The sequence below is a fragment of the Oryzias latipes genome, chromosome 2, assembly GCF_002234675.1.
Source record: "Oryzias latipes chromosome 2, ASM223467v1".
Taxonomy (NCBI): Eukaryota; Metazoa; Chordata; class Actinopteri; order Beloniformes; family Adrianichthyidae; genus Oryzias; species Oryzias latipes.
The window spans coordinates 9055630-9068054 of NC_019860.2; the positions used below are offsets into that span (position 1 = coordinate 9055630).

The 12425-nt window shown below is 39.5% G+C and overlaps 2 protein-coding genes and 5 non-coding genes across 8 annotated transcripts in view; 6 read left to right on the forward strand and 1 right to left on the reverse strand.

Moving 5' to 3' along the window:
- Positions 1–12425, forward strand: part of LOC101169839 (NLR family CARD domain-containing protein 3) — a 1010604-nt gene that overhangs the window by 860812 nt on the left and 137367 nt on the right. The window lies entirely within an intron of this gene.
- The window catches only part of LOC105355408 (NACHT, LRR and PYD domains-containing protein 12-like), a 768227-nt gene that overhangs the window by 547057 nt on the left and 208745 nt on the right, over positions 1–12425 (reverse strand). The gene's annotated exons all lie outside the window — the stretch shown is intronic.
- On the forward strand, positions 2241–2313 carry trnar-ucg. Its single transcript has one exon. It is a non-coding gene; the product is annotated as a tRNA-Arg (tRNA).
- trnar-ucg lies at positions 4511–4583 on the forward strand. The gene has a single exon. It is a non-coding gene; the product is annotated as a tRNA-Arg (tRNA).
- trnar-ucg lies at positions 6780–6852 on the forward strand. The gene has a single exon. It is a non-coding gene; the product is annotated as a tRNA-Arg (tRNA).
- trnar-ucg lies at positions 9041–9113 on the forward strand. The gene has a single exon. It is a non-coding gene; the product is annotated as a tRNA-Arg (tRNA).
- trnar-ucg lies at positions 11299–11371 on the forward strand. Its single transcript has one exon. It is a non-coding gene; the product is annotated as a tRNA-Arg (tRNA).

The following is a 12425-nucleotide window of genomic DNA, read 5'->3' on the forward strand; positions in this document are numbered from 1 at the left end:
AAATGCATGTGAGATTGTGGAGGGACTGTAGATCAATACAGACTGAGTTTCTCCTTTTTTTTTTTTTTTTTTTGGATGCTGGTGTGCCGCGGGATTTATTTTAAGGTTAAAGTGTGCCGTGGCTCAGAAAAGGTTGAAAAACACTGCCATATTGGGTAGATTTGAACTTACCAGCAGCAGCATCAACATTTTCTCTTTCTACAGAAGATGTGGTGACAAAAGTTTCTTCTGCAGCTAAAAAAACAAGAGCTATTATTATACAATAATCAATGATGACGCTAATTAACTATAGCAGAATACTACTAATAATATAATGGCTCATTTAAAATCTGTGTGCAGGTTTTTCACAATTTCATGATCTTTTTATATATTTATGAGAGATGTATTTTTTGATTGGACATTTGCAGAACATTATATTTATTTATTTAATTAGGAACAGTTTGGGGCTCCATACTCTTCAGCTGTTTATGAAAATATGGGTTATGCAGACACTGTTTTTTTTAATTACTTTACAAGCTATTAAAATGACCTTAGATTCCATCTTCAGTGACTTCAGGAACATCTTGGGATGTGGACGCTGCACCACCTCCAATACTTGTTCAGAGCAGAAGAAACTGTCAACTGGGAAGAAACTGTGCAAAACATCATTATGTAAAACTAAAACGGCAAAATACAAATAATAAACAAATGCACCCATTTATAAATAATAAATGTGAACAATAATTTGAGTATAAATGGAAATATTAGCATTTATACACTTCTTTATCTATTATTTTGTACGTTCATGATTTTAAAATTAGTACATTTATTTTGTTTGTCATTTATAAATGAGAACATTTATTTCCTATTTTGTATTTGGCAGTTTTGATTCTCATGCCAATGCAAGATTTTAGACACACTCAATGTTGAAAAAGTCAGACTACCTGACTGTCTATGACAGATAAACAGCAGTTTCTATACTGACATAAACCGGAAAATGCAGAACGCACTAATATGTGTTAGCAAAACAATGAAACAAAACGATAACGTGAGTTAAAACATTTTTTAGCCATCATACCATTATTATTATTTAATTTTCTCTGCTCTCCGCCCTTTTAGAAGGTCATGTCCGACCGCATCTTGGAAACTTGGGTATCAGAATTATTTTCAAGTTTTTCATTGGAAATTACAACGTTTATGTGCAATCTTCACTTGATCGATTAGTATTTTACGTAAATCGCGCAGCTGCACAGAAATACTGGATAATAATGTAAACACACGGCCCCAACATCCTCCAAACTTACCTTGTGATTGATGTTGAAGTTCTTCATATTTCTTCTTCTTTCTTTCTTTTTTCAGCTTATGATGGATAAAGTCTCTTTGGCATGATGTTGTCTTGTTGTTGCTTTGATCAGTGTGACAAAATGCGCTCGTTTTTTTCTTTTTTCAAACTTTATTGAAACAAATGCGTTCGTAAATGTCTTAAATGCACACTGTGCCAGGCTCAGATGCAGTGATGTTGACCAATCGTTGCTAAGAGGGGCGTAAGGTCATTATTTGGGTTGCCAGATTGGTTCAGGTGTTGAAGGGGGGGGTCATTGAAGTGCAGGCAACTTTCTTTCGCACAACATTCAGAGCGCATGTTGGTATGGACGTGCTATGAAGTGGGTTGCCAGATTTGGGCCTTTTTTATTTATTTATTTTCGCCACTTCGGGGCCCTGGTGGTGACGGGGGCCCTACGCGGCTGCGTAATTCGCGTATAGGGAGGACCTGCCATGTTCTGAAAAAGAAAACCTTCTAGTAGGAGACCCTGGAAGACACCACTGCAAACACAAAAGAAGAATATCCAGCTGGATGATGTTGTTCTCCAAATGCAGCTGGACCTGGATGTTGTCACAGACCATGTGGCCTAATGGACAAGGCGTCTGATTTCGGATCAGAAGTTGGAGGGTTCGAGTCACTTCATGGTTGTTGAAGGGACTGTTCCTGTGTCCATCACATCTCATGTAAAGAGCCTCTGTGGATAGAAGAGCAAAGTAATGGAAAATGACAACAAATGACAGAATAATCACCAAAAAAGAATTAAGCTGATCTGCAGACACAGGAAATAACAGGTTCAATTCACAGCATCCTTCAAGTTCTGAATGAAAGAAAACCTTCTAGTAGGAGACCCTGGAAGACACCACTACTAACACAAAAGAAAAATATCCAGCTGAATGATGTTGTTCTCCAACTGCAGCTGGACCTGGATATTGTCACAGACCATGTGGCCTAATGGACAAGGCGTCTGACTTCGGATCAGAAGATTGAGGGTTCGAGTCCCTTCATGGTTGTTGAGTTACTCTCAGCATCTGAATTCATTATTTCTACCATTGATTTGAGTGGTCATGGTGATCTGTAGATGATGTCATTGGAGCAGCAGCTGTCTATGGAGTGTGGCTGCTCCCTGCTGCCATTCTTCGGTTAAATAAAACAGCTTTTGTTTTGAAAGGGATCAAATCTTTTAGAATGATCTGCTGGTCTTCCTCCACCGTGTGGATCAGGACTTTGAAAATCCAGATCACTGCAACAGAAAAATACAGACTTCTATCATCAGATTTTACTTTTTGCAAGTTGATTTGTCAAAGAAACGATTGTTTTCTCATCATTTGAGCTTTTACTCTGGCAGGAAAGTCAAATGGTCCAAATACTCAATGACCAAATCCATAATAATATTCTAGCAAAAGGAAGAGCAGGAGGAAAAACTTCAACTTGGTTAAGAATCAGAAATTTCTGCAATATTTGATTTGATCAAATCAAATGTTTGCTGTTTTTAGGGCCCATGATTGTTATTAGTAGTCAAGGTGGTGGATAATAGCAAAAACATTGGAGTCAAATTGCTTAATACACAAAGTCCAAGAAGTTATTAGCATGTTTTTCTTGTGGGTGGACAAAGATGGAAAGACGTTGAGGCACAGCTGCATCTGAGCTGAAATAACAGAGTTTTAAAATGATCTACTATCGACTGACTGGATGAAGAAAAAAGGCGGAGACTGATAGACGTTTAAATACTCAAGATTAGTAGATCTATTGGTCAACCTCTGGGCAGAATGGGATCGCTTTTATTGTTTGGGTTTGCACTAAACAACAGAAACAATCAAAGAAGAAAAGTCCAACCCGACAAAAAATTCAGACAGAACACCAAAATGGACTGGGGAACACCTTTAAGCACTTGTTTAGCGCCGACCTCTCAACACAAGTTAACGCTGATTAGTCAGTTTCTTTATTTGCTTAAGATTCTCACTTATTGACATCTATACTTGATATCACATCGAAATTTCTTTTCTTAAGTAACACTTTGTTTGCCAATGTATCTCTCTCAAAATGGCCTTTAAGCGTAGTCCACGATTCCTTGGGAGTCTGGCAGCTTGTTATCAGGTAAAGCTGGGGTGTACTCACGTTCAGCACTAACGTGGAGAATGCTTTCTCTCTCCGTCTGGTAAACTCCGCTTGTGCTTGAGCGTTAGCATCTACGGCTAACACATCCGGCTACGTTAGCATGCCCCCATGCATAGTCCTTTAGCCTTTAGCAAGAGCTCCATTTGAAACTTCCATGTTGCCCAATAGTCCGTTCCGCTCAGCTTGTCTATAAACAGCTTATCCTCTCTATTGTGAGAAAAGGAAAAAACTCACAACTCTGTTTAACCCACAAAGTACCGTGAAAAGAGAGCTTTTTCAGCGTTCTCTGGGCCCAAAACCTCTTGTGTTTTAGACATGAGTCTTCCCGTTGTTTTATTAACTCTTTGTAGGAAAAAACAACAACAGTACAACTGACACAATAACAGTATTACAACAATGCCCAGTTTAGTTTAGTCTGTTTAGTTAAAGTTTAGTGTTATCCTAATGAAATTCAATGCATTTATGATCCTTTTTGATTGTATGTTTACTTTACAATTACTGGTAGGAAGCCCATTGAGAAGACTTTTGTTGTGAATTTGGGCTATAGACATAAACTTGAATTGATTTCATTAGAAAAGGACTAGACTGGTTTTGGAGAGAGGTGCTGGTGCGGCAGAAAACCATGTGTGGAACGGTTGGAGAATGCAGAACCATGGCAGCTTGTTCCTGCCAAAAGAGGTCCTCAGCAGGTTTTTACAAACGGCTGTTTGGTCCATTTCTCCATGCAGATCTCCTCTAAAGCTGGGATGTTTTAGGGCTGTTGCTGAAGACTTTCAACTGACATGGCTCCAAATCCCCCTTCAGAGATCTTCATGTTCCTGTGTCCATCACATCTCATGTATAGAGCCTCTGTGGATAGAAGAGCAAAGTAATGGAAAATGACAACAAATGACAGAATAATCACCAAAAAAGAATTAAGCTGATCTGCAGACACAGGAAATAACAGGTTCAATTCACAGCATCCTTCAAGTTCTGAATGAAAGAAAACCTTCTAGTAGGAGACCCTGGAAGACACCACTGCTAACACAAAAGAAGAATATCCAGCTGGATGATGTTGTTCTCCAACTGCAGCTGGACCTGGATGTTGTCACAGACCATGTGGCCTAATGGACAAGGCGTCTGACTTCGGATCAGAAGATTGAGGGTTCGAGTCCCTTCATGGTTGTTGAGTTACTCTCAGCATCTGAATTCATTATTTCTACCATTGATTTGAGTGGTCATGGTGATCTGTAGATGATGTCATTGGAGCAGCAGCTGTCTATGGAGTGTGGCTGCTCCCTGCTGCCATTCTTCGGTTAAATAAAACAGCTTTTGTTTTGAAAGGGATCAAATCTTTTAGAATGATATGCTGGTCTTCCTCCACCGTGTGGATCAGGACTTTGAAAATCCAGATCACTGCAACAGAAAAATACAGACTTCTATCATCAGATTTTACTTTTTGCAAGTTGATTTGTCAAAGAAACGATTGTTTTCTCATCATTTGAGCTTTTACTCTGGCAGGAAAGTCAAATGGTCCAAATACTCAATGACCAAATCCATAATAATATTCTAGCAAAAGGAAGAGCAGGAGGAAAAACTTCAACTTGGTTAAGAATCAGAAATTTCTGCAATATTTGATTTGATCAAATCAAATGTTTGCTGTTTTTAGGGCCCATGATTTTTATTAGTAGTCAAGGTGGTGGATAATAGCAAAAACATTGGAGTCAAATTGCTTAATTCACAAAGTCCAAGAGTTATTAGCATGTTTTTCTTGTGGGTGGACAAAGATGGAAAGACGTTGAGGCACAGCTGCATCTGAGCTGAAATAACAGAGTTTTAAAATGATCTACTATCGACTGACTGGATGAAGAAAAAAGGTGGAGACTGATAGACGTTTAAATACTCAAGATTAACAGATCTATTGGTCAACCTCTGGACAGAATGGGATCGCTTTTATAGTTTGGGTTTGCACTAAACAACAGAAACAATCAAAGAAGAAAAGTCCAACCCGACAAAAAATTCAGACAGAACACCAAAATGGACTGGGGAACACCTTTAAGCACTTGTTTAGCGCCGTCCTCTCAACACAAGTTAACGCTGATTAGTCAGTTCCTTTATTTGCTTAAGATTCTCACTTATTGACATCTATACTTGATATCACATTGAAATTTCTTTTCTTAAGTAACACTTTGTTTGCCAATGTATCTCTCTCAAAATGGCCTTTAAGCGTAGTCCACGATTCCTTGGGAGTCTGGCAGCTTGTTATCAGGTAAAGCTGGGGTGTACTCACGTTCAGCACTAACGTGGAGAATGCTTTCTCTCTCCGTCTGGTAAACTCCGCTTGTGCTTGAGCGTTAGCATCTACGGCTAACACATCCGGCTACGTTAGCATGCCCCCATGCATAGTCCTTTAGCCTTTAGCAAGAGCTCCATTTGAAACTTCCATGTTGCCCAATAGTCCGTTCCGCTCAGCTTGTCTATAAACAGCTTATCCTCTCTATTGTGAGAAAAGGAAAAAACTCACAACTCTGTTTAACCCACAAAGTACCGTGAAAAGAGAGCTTTTTCAGCGTTCTCTGGGCCCAAAACCTCTTGTGTTTTAGACACGAGTCTTCCCGTTGTTTTATTAACTCTTTGTAGGAAAAAACAACAACAGTACAACTGACACAATAACAGTATTACAACAATGCCCAGTTTAGTTTAGTCTGTTTAGTTAAAGTTTAGTGTTATCCTAATGAAATTCAGTGCATTTATGATCCTTTTTGATTGTATGTTTACTTTACAATTACTGGTAGGAAGCCCATTGAGAAGACTTTTGTTGTGAATTTGGGCTATAGACATAAACTTGAATTGATTTCATTAGAAAAGGACTAGACTGGTTTTGGAGAGAGGTGCTGGTGCGGCAGAAAACCATGTGTGGAACGGTTGGAGAATGCAGAACCATGGCAGCTTTTTCCTGCCAAAAGAGGTCCTCAGCAGGTTTTTACAAACGGCTGTTTGGTCCATTTCTCCATGCAGATCTCCTCTAAAGCTGGGATGTTTTAGGGCTGTTGCTGAAGACTTTCAACTGACATGGCTCCAAATCCCCCTTCAGAGATCTTCATGTTCCTGTGTCCATCACATCTCATGTATAGAGCCTCTGTGGATAGAAGAGCAAAGTAATGGAAAATGACAACAAATGACAGAATAATCACCAAAAAAGAATTAAGCTGATCTGCAGACACAGGAAATAACAGGTTCAATTCACAGCATCTTTCAAGTTCTGAATGAAAGAAAACCTTCTAGTAGGAGACCCTGGAAGACACCACTGCTAACACAAAAGAAGAATATCCAGCTGGATGATGTTGTTCTCCAACTGCAGCTGGACCTGGATGTTGTCACAGACCATGTGGCCTAATGGACAAGGCGTCTGACTTCGGATCAGAAGATTGAGGGTTTGAGTCCCTTCATGGTTGTTGAGTTACTCTCAGCATCTGAATTCATTATTTCTACCATTGATTTGAGTGGTCATGGTGATCTGTAGATGATGTCATTGGAGCAGCAGCTGTCTATGGAGTGTGGCTGCTCCCTGCTGCCATTCTTCGGTAAATAAAACAGCTTTTGTTTTGAAAGGGATCAAATCTTTTAGAATGATCTGCTGGTCTTCCTCCACCGTGTGGATCAGGACTTTGAAAATCCAGATCACTGCAACAGAAAAATACAGACTTCTATCATCAGATTTTACTTTTTGCAAGTTGATTTGTCAAAGAAACGATTGTTTTCTCATCATTTGAGCTTTTACTCTGGCAGGAAAGTCAAATGGTCCAAATACTCAATGACCAAATCCATAATAATATTCTAGCAAAAGGAAGAGCAGGAGGAAAAACTTCAACTTGGTTAAGAATCAGAAATTTCTGCAATATTTGATTTGATCAAATCAAATGTTTGCTGTTTTTAGGGCCCATGATTGTTATTAGTAGTCAAGGTGGTGGATAATAGCAAAAACATTGGAGTCAAATTGCTTAATTCACAAAGTCCAAGAGTTATTAGCATGTTTTTCTTGTGGGTGGACAAAGATGGAAAGACGTTGAGGCACAGCTGCATCTGAGCTGAAATAACAGAGTTTTAAAATGATCTACTATCGACTGACTGGATGAAGAAAAAAGGTGGAGACTGATAGACGTTTAAATACTCAAGATTAGCAGATCTATTGGTCAACCTCTGGGCAGAATGGGATCGCTTTTATGTTTGGGTTTGCACTAAACAACAGAAACAATCAAAGAAGAAAAGTCCAACCCGACAAAAAATTCAGACAGAACACCAAAATGGACTGGGGAACACCTTTAAGCACTTGTTTAGCGCCGTCCTCTCAACACAAGTTAACGCTGATTAGTCAGTTCCTTTATTTGCTTAAGATTCTCACTTATTGACATCTATACTTGATATCACATCGAAATTTCTTTTCTTAAGTAACACTTTGTTTGCCAATGTATCTCTCTCAAAATGGCCTTTAAGCGTAGTCCACGATTCCTTGGGAGTCTGGCAGCTTGTTATCAGGTAAAGCTGGGGTGTACTCACGTTCAGCACTAACGTGGAGAATGCTTTCTCTCTCCGTCTGGTAAACTCCGCTTTTGCTTGAGCGTTAGCATCTACGGCTAACACGTCCGGCTATGTTAGCATGCCCCATAGTCCTTTAGCCTTTAGCAAGAGCTCCATTTGAAACTTCCATGTTGCCCAATAGTCCGTTCCGCTCAGCTTGTCTATAAACAGCTTATCCTCTCTATTGTGAGAAAAGGAAAAAACTCACAACTCTGTTTAACCCACAAAGTACCGTGAAAAGAGAGCTTTTTCAGCGTTCTCTGGGCCCAAAACCTCTTGTGTTTTCGACACGAGTCTTCCCGTTGTTTTATTAACTCTTTGTAGGAAAAAACAACAACAGTACAACTGACACAATAACAGCATTACAACAATGCCCAGTTTAGTTTAGTCTGTTTAGTTCAAGTTTAGTGTTATCCTAATGAAATTCAATGCATTTATGATCCTTTTTGATTGTATGTTTACTTTACAATTACTGGTAGGAAGCCCATTGAGAAGACTTTTGTTGTGAATTTGGGCTATAGACATAAACTTGAATTGATTTCATTAGAAAAGGACTAGACTGGTTTTGGAGAGAGGTGCTGGTGCGGCAGAAAACCATGTGTGGAACGGTTGGAGAATGCAGAACCATGGCAGCTTGTTCCTGCCAAAAGAGGTCCTCAGCAGGTTTTTACGAACGGCTGTTTGGTCCATTTCTCCATGCAGATCTTCTCTAAAGCTGGGATGTTTTAGGGCTGTTGCTGAAGACTTTCAACTGACATGGCTCCAAATCCCCCTTCAGAGATCTTCATGTTCCTGTGTCCATCACATCTCATGTATAGAGCCTCTGTGGATAGAAGAGCAAAGTAATGGAAAATGACAACAAATGACAGAATAATCACCAAAAAAGAATTAAGCTGATCTGCAGACACAGGAAATAACAGGTTCAATTCACAGCATCTTTCAAGTTCCGAATGAAAGAAAACCTTCTAGTAGGAGACCCTGGAAGACACCACTGCTAACACAAAAGAAGAATATCCAGCTGGATGTGTTGTTCTCCAACTGCAGCTGGACCTGGATGTTGTCACAGACCATGTGGCCTAATGGACAAGGCGTCTGACTTCGGATCAGAAGATTGAGGGTTCGAGTCCCTTCATGGTTGTTGAGTTACTCTCAGCATCTGGATTCATTATTTCTACCATTGATTTGAGTGGTCATGGTGATCTGTAGATGATGTCATTGGAGCAGCAGCTGTCTATGGAGTGTGGCTGCTCCCTGCTGCCATTCTTCGGTAAATAAAACAGCTTTTGTTTTGAAAGGGATCAAATCTTTTAGAATCATCTGCTGGTCTTCCTCCACCGTGTGGATCAGGACTTTGAAAATCCAGATCACTGCAACAGAAAAATACAGACTTCTATCATCAGATTTTACTGTTTGCAAGTTGATTTGTCAAAGAAACGATTGTTTTCTCATCATTTGAGCTTTTACTCTGGCAGGAAAGTCAAATGGTCCAAATACTCAATGACCAAATCCATAATAATATTCTAGCAAAAGGAAGAGCAGGAGGAAAAACTTCAACTTGGTTAAGAATCAGAAATTTCTGCAATATTTGATCAAATCAAATGTTTGCTGTTTTTAGGGCCCATGATTGTTATTAGTAGTCAAGGTGGTGGATAATAGTAAAAACATTGGAGTCAAATTGCTTAATACACAAAGTCCAAGAAGTTATTAGCATGTTTTTCTTGTGGGTGGACAAAGATGGAAAGACGTTGAGGCACAGCTGCATCTGAGCTGAAATAACAGAGTTTTAAAATGATCTACTATCGACTGACTGGATGAAGAAAAAAGGCGGAGACTGATAGACGTTTAAATACTCAAGATTAGTAGATCTATTGGTCAACCTCTGGACAGAATGGGATCGCTTTTATAGTTTGGGTTTGCACTAAACAACAGAAACAATCAAAGAAGAAAAGTCCAACCCGACAAAAAATTCAGACAGAACACCAAAATGGACTGGGGAACACCTTTAAGCACTTGTTTAGCGCCGTCCTCTCAACACAAGTTAACGCTGATTAGTCAGTTCCTTTATTTGCTTAAGATTCTCACTTATTGACATCTATACTTGATATCACATCGAAATTTCTTTTCTTAAGTAACACTTTGTTTGCCAATGTATCTCTCTCAAAATGGCCTTTAAGCGTAGTCCATGCTTCCTTGGGAGTCTGGCAGCTTGTTATCAGGTAAAGCTGGGGTGTACTCACGTTCAGCACTAACGTGGACAATGCTTTCTCTCTCCGTCTGGTAAACTCCGCTTGTGCTTGAGCGTTAGCATCTACGGCTAACACATCCGGCTACGTTAGCATGCCCCATAGTCCTTTAGCCTTTAGCAAGAGCTCCATTTGAAACTTCCATGTTGCCCAATAGTCCGTTCCGCTCAGCTTGTCTATAAACAGCTTATCCTCTCTATTGTGAGAAAAGGAAAAAACTCACAACTCTGTTTAACCCACAAAGTACAGTGAAAAGAGAGCTTTTTCAGCGTTCTCTGGGCCCAAAACCTCTTTAGTTTTAGACACGAGTCTTCCCGTTGTTTTATTAACTCTTTGTAGGAAAAAACAACAACAGTACAACTGACACAATAACAGCATTACAACAATGCCCAGTTTAGTTTAGTCTGTTTAGTTCAAGTTTAGTGTTATCCTAATGAAATTCAATGCATTTATGATCCTTTTTGATTGTATGTTTACTTTACAATTACTGGTACGAAGCCCATTGAGAAGACTTTTGTTGTGAATTTGGGCTATAGACATAAACTTGAATTGATTTCATTAGAAAAGGACTAGACTGGTTTTGGAGAGAGGTGCTGGTGCGGCAGAAAACCATGTGTGGAACGGTTGGAGAATGCAGAACCATGGCAGCTTGTTCCTGCCAACAGAGGTCCTCAGCAGGTTTTTACAAACGGCTGTTTGGTCCATTTCTCCATGCAGATCTTCTCTAAAGCTGGGATGTTTTAGGGCTGTTGCTGAAGACTTTCAACTGACATGGCTCCAAATCCCCCTTCAGAGATCTTCATGTTCCTGTGTCCATCACATCTCATGTATAGAGCCTCTGTGGATAGAAGAGCAAAGTAATGGAAAATGACAACAAATGACAGAATAATCACCAAAAAAGAATTAAGCTGATCTGCAGACACAGGAAATAACAGGTTCAATTCACAGCATCTTCAAGTTCCGAATGAAAGAAAACCTTCTAGTAGGAGACCCTGGAAGACACCACTGCTAACACAAAAGAAGAATATCCAGCTGGATGGTGTTGTTCTCCAACTGCAGCTGGACCTGGATGTTGTCACAGACCATGTGGCCTAATGGACAAGGCGTCTGACTTCGGATCAGAAGATTGAGGGTTCGAGTCCCTTCATGGTTGTTGAGTTACTCTCAGCATCTGAATTCATTATTTCTACCATTGATTTGAGTGGTCATGGTGATCTGTAGATGATGTCATTGGAGCAGCAGCTGTCTATGGAGTGTGGCTGCTCCCTGCTGCCATTCTTCGGTAAATAAAACAGCTTTTGTTTTGAAAGGGATCAAATCTTTTAGAATCATCTGCTGGTCTTCCTCCACCGTGTGGATCAGGACTTTGAAAATCCAGATCACTGCAACAGAAAAATACAGACTTCTATCATCAGATTCTACTGTTTGCAAGTTGATTTGTCAAAGAAATGATTGTTTTCTCATCATTTGAGCTTTTACTCTGGCAGGAAAGTCAAATGGTCCAAACACTCAATGACCAAATCCATAAGAATATTCTAGCAAAAGGAAGAGCAGGAGGAAAAACTTCAACTTGGTTAAGAATCAGAAATTTCTGCAATATTTGATTTGATCAAATCAAATGTTTGCTGTTTTTAGGGCCCATGATTGTTATTAGTAGTCAAGGTGGTGGATAATAGTAAAAACATTGGAGTCAAATTGCTTAATACACAAAGTCCAAGAAGTTATTAGCATGTTTTTCTTGTGGGTGGACAAAGATGGAAAGACGTTGAGGCACAGCTGCATCTGAGCTGAAATAACAGAGTTTTAAAATGATCTACTATCGACTGACTGGATGAAGAAAAAAGGCGGAGACTGATAGACGTTTAAATACTCAAGATTAGTAGATCTATTGGTCAACCTCTGGGCAGAATGGGATCGCTTTTATAGTTTGGGTTTGCACTAAACAACAGAAACAATCAAAGAAGAAAAGTCCAACCCGACAAAAAATTCAGACAGAACACCAAAATGGACTGGGAACACCTTTAAGCACTTGTTTAGCGCCGACCTCTCAACACAAGTTAACGCTGATTAGTCAGTTCCTTTATTTGCTTAAGATTCTCACTTATTGACATCTATACTTGATATCACATCGAAATTTCTTTTCTTAAGTAACACTTTGTTTGCCAATGTATCTCTCTCAAAATGGCCTTTAAGCGTAGTCCATGCTT